We start from the raw sequence: 6,529 nt of genomic DNA, 5'->3' as shown, positions 1-6,529 counted from the left end.
TAATGCCTAAAGTGCCCTTCTTCAAAGAAGGAGTGCCTCTCCTCTTACGTCCCCCATGGGCATCGTGGTTGCAGCCCAAACGCACTAAGGAGGAGCCTTGCCTTGCTGCTTTTCCCTCTTATCTACTCTTCCCCGTGCGAGTTAATGTGTCTTGCTGGGATGGTGAGGCTGGGGAAGAAGAGAGCTGACTGCCTCATGTCTTTGTGGCTGTGGGTTTATTTTATCATCAGTTTGAATTGTCCGGAGCAGCGGACCTCAATCTGTAGGTCATGACCCCTTTGGAGGTCGAACAACCAACCCTTTCACAGTGGTGGCCCGATTCATAACAATAGTAAAATTACAGTTATGAAGTAGCAACGAAAATAATTTTACGGTTGGGGGTCACCACAACATGAAGCGCTGTATGAAAGGGTTGCAGCATTAGGAAGGTTGAGAATCACTGCTCTAGAGCCAACTCCATCCTGACCAGCGGCTCCCCAAGAAGCTGTCCAGCAGCAGCTCAAAATGACCTCCCGAGGTGTGTTCTTTGTCGATGTTAATGGCGTTGTCCTCTTGTCAATTCCAACTCATCAAGACTGTGTGTGCCGAGTAACCATGAGTGCCAAACCTTTCTTTCAAAGTATCTCTGGGTGGAATCCAACCTCCAACCAGGCAGCATGTTAACTGTTTGTGTAGCTCCGTGACCCACATTTTTCTGAGTATGACTTTTCTTTATTTCTTTAGGTAGCATTCCACCCACTTCTTTGTGCACCTTGAAATTCTTAGTGTTCAAAAATCACCACCAAATAAATATAATAAATGACATGAGGCTATTTTTGCAGCATATTTATCGATTTCCTTTACATCAGTTTGCATTTGAAATTCAAGGCAAAGGGCCCTTCTCCCTGTCAATCACCAGATGCTTTAGCCCCATTGGTCCTGCAGGCTGATGGACATGAGGCTGCACATTTGGGAGGACAAGGAAGACAGTTCTTGGGGAGCGTTAAAGGAAAACAAATAGATCTTCTCATGCCCTTCTTTGGCTTGAGTTGTTTCTTCTTTGGAAGCTAGTTTCTAACTGCGATCATGGGAGAAAAGATGTTTGGGCAATTCGGCCGTGAATCTGACCCACAGAGGCAGCCCAGCGAGATGCCTCGTTCCTCAGGAGCTACAATTTGAGCCAAAATGATCTGGGAAACTTTTCTCTTCCTCTAATTTATTCTGCCTATGGAGACATTGGTAATCATCCCCAAAATGCTTCACATTAGTATAGCCATTTTAGGTATTTTTCCAAACCCTTGTCACATTAATCATCTCCCTGGATCTTCACAAGTCTCTCAGGAGGTGGGTAAAGAAGGGACTGGAATTCATATGTGGCAGATGAGGTTAAACAACCAACTTGCCCAAGGTCACAGTCAACCAGTAAGAGAATTAACTCTAGAGACCGTATTTCCAACCTCAAGCTTTAGAAGCCGATTTCCCGGGTGTCGTGGACGTCAGGCCCCGTGAACTGCTACAGAGCGGTCACAGACTTGAAAGCCCTAGGGAGGAGTTCCGCCCCCCACACAGCACCTTTGTCCCTAAAGACACGACCACAAAGCCGCACAGGTAGACTGGGTTACAAATGCCTGGTTACCTTTCCCTTCTCCATCAGCAGCGCCACCGCAAATGTTCCAAGAAGTGCAATTCCACCTCCGGACACATTTGGTTCTCCGTCCCCGCTGATAGCTGACATGGGCATGGAGGCTGTTCCCTCGGCGGCGCTGTGCTTGTCGGACTGCCGCCTGGTTGTTCTCTGGCGCCCCCAGAAATAAAGAGGAGGGGAGAGTGATTTGCATAAACCTTCCTTTGATCTGTTTTAAATGAAATCCTGTTTACAAGATACACTTCACTTCTTTTGATGTGCAGCTCCCTAATTAGCTCACATCTCAGAGCAGGTTCCCTGGGAGAGGGTAAAAAAAATTAATTAGCTCATTCCATCTCAAAAAGACACCATTCTTGAACTAATTATGGTATTTGAATGAATAATCCCCTTTAAGCACACACGTGTTCTGGAGTTTTACAGTTCCGACAAATGTATAATGAGAAAGAGGACAGAAAGCCAAAGGAAATGGAATAAGGTGTGTGTGTAGAGTTGACATTGTACCAATGAAGATCACGGAGGGAGGGTGAGGATGTTTCATTATCCAATTAAAATGTTATTGATCCATAAAGTGGTAAAGTAGAAAAAGTTTGTCTGTACCATTCTAGAGGATGGCCCTGGTGTTTCACTTCTTTATGAGACCATCTTTGCTAGTCTTTTTAACAGCCATCAAAACACACATGGAAACCTGTGACTGGGGAGAGAAAGGAGGGGGAGGTCTAACTAAATTTACACTAAAGTGATAATGGCTGATAGCACTTTATATCTGACTCTTCTCCATCCACAATGACTTATTCTTTAATAGAAAAATGTAGTTGCATCCCAGTGAAGAATCTTTTATTAGTGGATTTTAGAAAATGGCATATAGATTTCGCTTGAGATCCTTTCTGATTAATTGGAAGTACCTGTTGTTGCCTTTACACAAAAGGATAGTAAACAATGATGCTGAGGTACATGAATGATATTGTCCATGGGCACAGAACTTAGGAATGGTCCTGTGTATAAATTGTGTACCTACTAACTATTTATGCTATGGGTTTTGGAGCAGTATTTGGGGCAGGAGGGGGGAGTTAGATGCTATTATTTTTGTAAAATCATGTCTTATGTTATTCAATATTGTATGTTTTATATAATGCTATAACAATATTTTGCCAATAGTGTAATTGATGTGAAGTGCTGGTGTGTTGACTCTAACCCACGGCGAACGTAGGCATAACAGAAGGAAGCACTACCCAGTCCTGCATCATTCTCACAATCGTTCAGACGTTTGAACTCACTGTTGCAGCCACTGTGTCAACCCATCTCCTCAAGGTCTTCCTCTTTTGTCACTGATCCTCTGCTTTTCCGAATCAATGGTATTCATGTCACTATTGTTATCATTTTTTACTCTTTAAGGTCCTCTTTCACCCAAAAGGCAGACTGTCATTATTGACCATATGTCCTGTTAAGGAATGCTTATTTGCACTTTAAAATCTGTATTGCAAATCCCTTGAAAATAATAAAAATGATCTCTTTTTTTACCTCAAGGGCATCGCTCTTGTTGGCTGCATTGAGGTTGGCTCTGAGTCACAGAGACCCATGTCCAACAGAGTGAAGTATTGCCTGTCAATGTCATCTTCAAGATTATGCATATCACTGAGGTCATTGTGGCTGCTACGTATTTTGAGTGTCTTCCAACTTAAGGTTCTTGTGATCCATAGGGGTTTCCTTGGCTCATTTTCAGTGGTAGATTTCCAGGCCTTTCTTTGTAGTCTTAGTCTGGAAGTTTCTCTGAAACCTGTTCACCATGGGTAAACCTGAAATTCCGGGGGCATAGCTTCCAGTATCATAGCAACACGCAAACCATCACAGTAGGACAAACTGATGGATAGTCTTAGTAGGACACATTTACTGAAAAGCGCACACACACACATAAGTATAGTAAGTGTGAAGAGGAGTAGATACTGAAGAACAAGAAGTAATAAAAGTTTAAAGTTGAATAATCCCAAAGGAATAATATGAATATAATTGAACCCTGAGATGAGCTCAGTAATTGAAATTAAGCACAGATTTTAATTATATTCATCCTGGAAGCCAAAGCAAAATGAACAACACTGTAGGTCATGTGGCTCTCATTATAGACTTTAAAACCCCACACAAGTCTCTCTGGAAGGACGAAGTCCTAGCAGAAGTGTTTCATGTGGTCAGGTCCTTATGAGGTGCCATTGTGTAATAGAAAGGCCAATAATTTGAAATGGGCTCCTCAGAAGACTGAGAAATATTATTTAAGGGAGGGGGAGGGATTTCTTGATTCAACCCTCTAATACCTAGTGGAGAAAGCATTAAGCAGTGGCCCCGTGAAGATATTTATGAGATAATGTGTGACAAAATAGGGCAGTAGGAAGAGTTACATAGGAACTCCTACCTCACGCTCAGCCCAAAGTGGGGACATTCTCTGTAAGACTTTGTCTTGTGCCTTGTCCTCTCTGGGCTCTCCTGAGCCCTGAAATGGACCCAAGTCATCCTCTGTGGATGGCAGGGGCCAGAGGGAAAGGGAGGGGTAGTGGAGGTAAGCACACCTTTATGCAGGGAAAAACTGCCTCCATCTCTGCCCCAACAACTAAACTGAGGCAAAGAGCTACTGGGCAGTCTTTTCCAAGAGTCAAACGACAGCTTGTTGGCCAAATTCAGCCTCCTGCCTCTGTCCCCAGTCATTCATCTATAAGCTTGAAAAAAGCCCTTTTCCCTGACTGGCCTGTATTTCTTAACCTGGAAAATGTCAAGCGTGGGATTATCAGGTCCACAAACTTTGTCTATAAAAGGCCCAATCGAATTACCGGGGTTAAGCACTGGACTGCCCAACAAAAGCATGACAGCTCAAACCTACTCAGCAGCCCCTGAAAAACAAGGTCTGGGATGCCACTTCTCAAAGGCCCCAATGTTGACAATCCTAGGGAGCAGTTAAACTCAGCACACTTGAGAGTCAGAATCAATGAGAAGACAACTAGTAACAACTAATAACACAGCCACGTATTTTAGACTTTGCCAGCATCGATCTCTTGCAAAGACTTAAGGCTGCCCTTGTGATATGAAAGCACCCATGGGCAATATGCAAGGGGATGGATGCAGCTTTGTTCCAATTTTCGAAGACTGGCACTCTTTACAAGAGTAGTAATAGCCTATTCTTTATCCCGAGGATCAGGTGATGGTCTCAAACCACCACCCTTGCTGTTAGCAGCTCAACGCGTAACCACTAAGCCACCAGGGCTCCTTCTTACAGCATAGTCACTGTTAAATCAGTTCAATCCACAGAACTGCTCCCACAGCAGACAGGACAGACCAGGCCTGCAAGGAAAAATAAAGGAAGACAGTATCAGAAAAGCTGGTGGGCAAGGTCAGTCAGACGAGGAGATTGGCAGTAATCCCAGACACCAATACCTAGGACTGAGAGCAGAAGCAGAGGGGTGTAACGGGTGGCTGACCTGTGTATTGTGTAGGTGTGAGGCCACCAGTGTTTCCTAAAGTGATCTTTCCTGATAGCAGATGTAACAAGGAGGTGACTGTTTAATGTGGTAAATTCTACAAATTCCTTGGGTTCCACAAATCACCAACACTGGTTGCTGAATTGTGATCCCGCTGAAGTAACTTCATGAAATCCCCATCCAGGGAAATTGCACACCCAGTGAGATTCTTGGGCAAAGAAAGAAGGAAACAAACAAACAAACAGACAAATAGCCATACATACCTACCAGAATTAAAATGGAGCCAGTGTTAGGACTTAGGAAAATACACAAAGAAGAAAGATTATTTAAACAGAAAATACTCATCCTTGTCTTCAGCCAGATTCGCATGCTCCATCACCTCCCTGGCTGCTCTGCTCTGCTCCCAGTTCTGCTTGGATATGTCCTTGAGAATTTCATTCTTCTCCCATATTCTCTGTAAACTACAGAACTCCTCTGGCTCTTGCTCAGCCGGCTCTGTGATGATGTATGACAGGGGTCATCCAATCCAGGGAATGATGACAGGGTGCAATGGGATTATCTTGATTATCTTGGTTATCTTGATAGCATCACCCGAAGTATCAAAGAAAGTCTGCAGCAGTGTTAGTTCCACAAGTAGTCCTACTGCTTTGACACAACTCTTTACCTTAGCCCATGATTCTCCATCTCTGGCTGAATCAATCAGTTCATAACTGTCCGTTCCTTCATGGTGATATTCAAACACTGGCATGTAACACCTGCTTACATTATCTTTCTTGGCACAAATCGTCACTTGGGCGTTAGTCACATCTTGGAAAGCAATTATGCTGAAATCGCCAGCTGTGAACTTGGCCTGGGTCAGGAGAGCAGCAGCTTCTCTCAACACTGCACCCATCAACCTTTTGGTCTCTAAGATCTTCTCTAGGATCTGTCTAAAAGGAAACATCAAGGCATCTAATTTTTTCCTTCAGGAGGTTTCAGTATACCTGGGCACCTTTCAGTAGGTTTTTGTGATGGACGATGCCATTCATGAGAAAAAGATCTCATTCTGATGTTGACTGGTAGACTCAAGTCCCCAGTAGGGTAACGTGGCTGCACTAGCTCCAATGCAGGTAGCCACAGAACCTTACTGGTTGGAGTCTATATTTTCTGAATGTTTAAACTTGGTCATCTTTGTCAGTGTAAGGCAGTAGCAGCACATCATTGATTTTTTGTTTGGTTGTTTGAGATGAACTTGTTTGTCACTAAAGACTCCAAATCTATCTCAGTTTTACTTTTCCTCCTTTTGTTTGTATGTTTTGTAGCCACTTAGACCAATATTTAGATTTGAGAGATAAGGAATATCCTGGGATTTTTATTTTTTGTTTGTTTGTTTTTAAAGAAGCATGCTGCATATGTTTACAAAACTCATCTCAAGAAATGAAATCAAAAGCAATATCTTGTTGAACTC

The 6,529-nt window shown here is 43.3% G+C and overlaps 1 pseudogene; it reads right to left on the bottom strand.

The window, feature by feature from the left end:
- Positions 1-5,404: 5,404 nt before the first annotated feature.
- On the bottom strand, positions 5,405-6,250 carry LOC101639258 (annotated as a pseudogene).
- Positions 6,251-6,529: the final 279 nt, after the last annotated feature.

Source organism: Echinops telfairi, unplaced genomic scaffold (genome assembly GCF_000313985.2).
Source record: "Echinops telfairi isolate 266 unplaced genomic scaffold, ASM31398v2 ScPeMD7_7469;HRSCAF=8507_0, whole genome shotgun sequence".
Classification (NCBI taxonomy): domain Eukaryota; kingdom Metazoa; phylum Chordata; class Mammalia; order Afrosoricida; family Tenrecidae; genus Echinops; species Echinops telfairi.
The sequence above is the reverse complement of the archived record's forward strand: the minus strand, read 5'-3'. Positions and strand labels throughout refer to the sequence as shown.